This window comes from Halictus rubicundus, unplaced genomic scaffold (assembly GCF_050948215.1).
Source record: "Halictus rubicundus isolate RS-2024b unplaced genomic scaffold, iyHalRubi1_principal scaffold0390, whole genome shotgun sequence".
Taxonomy (NCBI): domain Eukaryota; kingdom Metazoa; phylum Arthropoda; class Insecta; order Hymenoptera; family Halictidae; genus Halictus; species Halictus rubicundus.
Window position 1 is genome coordinate 167,501 of NW_027488931.1, and position 5,000 is coordinate 172,500.

Sequence of the window (5,000 nt, forward strand, 5' to 3'; positions counted from 1 at the left end):
CTGAAAATGGATGGCGCTGAAGCGTCGCGCCTATACTCCGCCGTCAGCGGCAAGTGGGGTTGGACGTTTGCGCTGCTGCGTAAACGTCCTCCATGAAGCTCTGACGAGTAGGAGGGTCGCGGCGGTGTGCGCAGAAGGGTCTGGGCGTGAGCCTGCCTGGAGCCGCCGTCGGTGCAGATCTTGGTGGTAGTAGCAAATACTCCAGCGAGGCCCTGGAGGACTGACGTGGAGAAGGGTTTCGTGTGAACAGCCGTTGCACACGAGTCAGTCGATCCTAAGCCCTAAGAGAAATCCTATGTAGATGAGGTGTCCTAAGAGCAAATGTACAAACACAAAACACACACCCATCGGGCGAAAGGGAATCCGGTTTCTATTCCGGAACCCGGCAGCGGAACCGCATACCATTCGGGCCCTCGTAAGAGTGTTCGTCGGGGTAACCCAAAATGACCTGGAGACGCCGTCGGGAGATCCGGGGAGAGTTTTCTTTTCTGTATAAGCGTTCGAGTTCCCTGGAAACCTCTAGCAGGGAGATAGGGTTTGGAACGCGAAGAGCACCGCAGTTGCGGCGGTGTCCGGATCTTCCCCTCGGACCTTGAAAATCCAGGAGAGGGCCACGTGGAGGTGTCGCGCCGGTTCGTACCCATATCCGCAGCAGGTCTCCAAGGTAAAGAGCCTCTAGTCGATAGATTAATGTAGGTAAGGGAAGTCGGCAAATTGGATCCGTAACTTCGGAATAAGGATTGGCTCTGAGGAGCGGGGCGTGTCGGGCTTGGTCGGGAAGCGGGTCTGGCTGACGTGCCGGGCCTGGGCGAGGTGAACACATTATTGCGAATCCGAGCTCGGTCCCGTGCCTTGGCCTCCCGCGGATCTTCCTTGCTGCGAGGCTTCCGTCTTGAACGGTCGTCCTCTTCGGCCGCCATTCAACGCTCAGCTCAGAACTGGCACGGACTAGGGGAATCCGACTGTCTAATTAAAACAAAGCATTGCGATGGCCCCCACGGGTGTTGACGCAATGTGATTTCTGCCCAGTGCTCTGAATGTCAACGTGAAGAAATTCAAAAAAGCGCGGGTAAACGGCGGGAGTAACTTTACATATGCGGGTTACATCCTCTGGCGCTAGGCCTTCTATGCCTTTCGCCGTAAACAGTGAGGGGCAGAGCAACCGTTCCCCTCGCGGGCCTAACGGCCTGCTAAAGGGCTAAGGAGAGGTATTACCAGGAGAGGATCACTACTTATGTGACTATCTTACTGGTGCACTGGGTGAGGTGGACCCACCGCCAAATCCCCCCGGCAGGGTGCAATTCCCTGCCGTGGCCGCACGTCGCGGAAGTCGCAGACGGAAAGGCGCGCACCACTCGTGGGAGGGCGCCGGACTAACCCGAGGTCCAGGCGGGTGGAGGGGCTGTCCACTGTAAGCGCTAGCCCTATAATCGCCGCAATCATCGGAGGAGGTCCGGATCGTCAGAGTGGGGGGAGCTGATTTCAGCTCCCCATGCAAGGGTATGATGGTCTGCACTGTTACTCCTGGACGTGTTTTACGATCGGGAGTAACAACCATCATTCTCTTTAGGATAGCCAAATGCCTCGTCATCTAATTAGTGACGCGCATGAATGGATTAACGAGATTCCCTCTGTCCCTATCTACTGGGTCTTATAAGCGTCAGGGACTTATATCATGGTATAACCCTGACGCACCAACCCCTCCTTCACGTGGTAGGACCTGGACACCTTCGGGTGACTAACGGGGCTCTGGTAAGAGAGTTCCTGCGAGAGTTCTCGCCGTGCGACAACCGCAGCTCTGGGAAGAGAGCTCTTGCGGAGTTGTCGCACGGCGGGGACCGCGGCTCTCAGAGAGCTCTGCGTGAGTTGTCGCTCTGCGACAACCGCGGCTCTCTCATTAAGAGAGTTCTGGCGGAGTCATCGCTTTTGCGATGACCGCGGCTCTCAGGGAGCCCATGCGTGTGTTATCGTTCGCGATAACCGCGGCTCTCACCCGGAAGACTCCCCTCTGCCGCGACGACCCACCGGATACATCCGGTGGTATGTTGCAGAACGGGAGAAACGGGGGGCTTACCTTAGCCGGTCGGCCTAACGGGGAGGCGAACCCCTTGAACAAACCCTTAACCTCTAAGCTGAGAACGCGGCGAAAGAGGTCCCGTGCTTACACGGGCGGTCGGTGGGTCCATCGACCATTAGCGCAACCTCAAGACACCTGGCGAAATCTTGAGCGTAAAAGCCTTCTCCCCGGAAAGGGCGTCACCCGGGGAGCGACCGTCTTTCGTCCCTAATCGTGGGAACAATTATGGATTCTGACAAACACACCAAAAACAAAACGAAGAAGAAGGGAGGAAAGAAGGAAGAAAAGAAAGGAGAAAAGAAGAAGACGGGCTGGGAGGTGGAAATAGAAACGACCCAGACAGACAGGGACACAGCTACTGTCTGGGACGACGAATCAGACCAATACACGGACGATCCCTACGACACAGAGTGGGACATGAGTCAAGAGGAATTTAATTGGGAATTTCCCAAGAATAGAAAGCGTAAGAACAAGCAATCAGGTGACTCGCGCAGCGAGTCACACAAGAAATTAATAAAAGATGTAAAAATTGAGCTGGAGCGGTTCGACGAACTGCCACTCAGCCCAGAGGAAAACCTCAGAAGGTTCCTCAAGGGACTCAAGGAGCCCGAACGAAAGAGAGGAGAAGAACTCCTAAACGCCCTAATCAGGGAACATGAGGTAATGCAGACGGAAGCCAGGGACTTCCGTTTCGAACTACGAAGAGAGAACACGGCTCTCAGAGGAAAACTGGACGCGCAAAAGGAGCAGAGCTCCATGCAAGACCAGGTGGCTAAGATAACAGAGAAACTCAACGAGCTATCTGCAAAGATAGACTCCATGCCCGAGAAGAGTCGCGGCCAGGAGGTTCCACCTCCGAAACCGTTGCTCTACTCGGACATTATAAGAGCAAACAAGGCAACTAAGCAGCTGGCCAAGAGGACCCCTGTTACAATGTCCAAGCCAGCTGCAGCAATCTACCCTGTAAAGGGTAGTAATATAAAGAATAGCGATGAGACCAAGAAGGTACTGTCGGATTGCATCAATCCGACAGAACAGAAAATAAGAATACGGAACCTGAGGAAACTCGGGAACTCCGGTATTCTTATAGAAACCGAAACAACCGAGGACCTTGAGCAAGTCCTCGGGAACAAGAAGCTAAAAGAGAAAGTGGATATTGGTCCCCTCCCCAAGAGGAGACCAAAAATTATAATATTTGGAATCCCCTCGGAGACATCTGAGGCGGAGATCCATAAAGCAATCAAGAATCAAAATCTTGATCTTGAAACAGAGGCAAAATTAGAAGAGGAGTTCAAACTCCTCTTCAGAACAGGCAAAAAGGACCAAGCAACCACCAACTGGGTGGCAGAAGTATCAGCTAAGACCCGGAAAATCCTGCTGGACAGGAACCGGGTCTTCATAGGGTTCCAAGCCTACGGGCTGAAAGATTACATTGCTGCGACACGTTGCTTCAAATGCCAGTCATTTGGGCACGTGGCAAAGCATTGTAAGGCGAAAACCGACACGTGCGGGCACTGCGGTAAAGACGGGCACACATATGAGAAGTGCCCGTCAAAAGAAGAGAAGCCTTCTTGCATAAATTGCAAGCGAGCAGGCAGACCATCCAGTCATGGTCTGCGTGATAAGAACTGTGCAGCGTTCAAACACGCGATAGAATTATGCCTTAGTCGCACAGACTTTGGCACTTGAGAAGTAAAGGCAAAATAACCCTGACGACCCTTCGCAGGTAATACCCCAACAACTGGGTATTCGGGATCGTAGGGTGAAATAGTCATGAGAACGGCTACCACACCGTTGACGAAACCTGCTAGAGACCGAGCGCTAAGCTGGTAACTCCGCCTCCTCGTGGCCCCCGCTGGTAACGCTCCTGGGTCGGCGCAAGTCGATTCGGTAGCGGCTAAGCGAGTTACTTCCCGTACGGGACGGTCTACCCTTGTGATGATCCTTAAGTGGTGAACGAGGGGTTTTTCCAATGCCCAAGTCCACAACATCTACGGGCTGTTCCCTTTGCATGGTCAGCCGGAAACCATACTCCACCAGTAGTGGGGTGCAACTGCACTCCAAACTGGTACTCAACTTAGGTTGAGGTGCCCTGATCGTGCATCAAAACGATCCCTATCCCTGCGTTCCGAACGCCTTTAGGAACAAAGGGGAGGCGTGTTGGCCAACAGGCTAAGGTACCGCCTTTGGAAAAAACGTAAACCTCTGTCCCTATCTACTGAACCAAGTCTGGCTCGACTGGAGAATGTGCTTGCGGCGCTAAACCATAACCGAGTCGTGATTGCAGCCGACGTCAACGGAAAATCTACCCTTTGGGGGAATTCGAAGACAGACGCGAGAGGCCGAAAGCTCGAAGAGTTCATGGCCCGACACGACTTAGTTATTTTGAACGAAGCTGGTAGTATGCCCACGTACTCCAGCTCACTGGGAGAGTCCTATATCGATGTCACATTAGTGACTAGCGACATGTCCGACAAAGTGCGAGACTGGGAGGTCCATGACCTAACATCCAGCGACCACCGAGTCATTGAGTTTTCGTTGCAGTTCGCAGTAGAAAGGGAGAACCGGGGCCAATTGGGGCGGTTCAACCTGAACACTGCGAACTGGCCCAGATTCGAACGAACGCTGCTGGAAAGCAGGAGGAACTTAACCCTCCGGCCCAACGGCCGAGAGGAGGTCGAACGCCTCGCACTGGGAGTCGAGCAATCGATTATCCAAGCGTGCGAATCCTCCATGCGATCCAAGCGGTGGCACTCTAAATCTGTCCCATGGTGGACACCAGATTTGACGAGACGGAAGAAGCGGGTCTACAAATGTAGACGCGCCTTCCAAAACCCGAGATGTTCGGAGGTCGAGAAGGCAGAACGGAAGGCTGAGTATCTCAAGCAGAGAAAAGCCTACACGGCTGCCGTGCGAGCTGCGA

At 53.7% G+C, this 5,000-nt stretch overlaps 1 pseudogene; it reads left to right on the forward strand.

Annotated features, from left to right (window-relative positions):
* LOC143364264 (large subunit ribosomal RNA) overlaps positions 1-1,680 on the forward strand; it is a 3,310-nt pseudogene extending 1,630 nt beyond the window's left edge.
* The last annotated feature ends 3,320 nt before the right edge of the window (positions 1,681-5,000 follow it).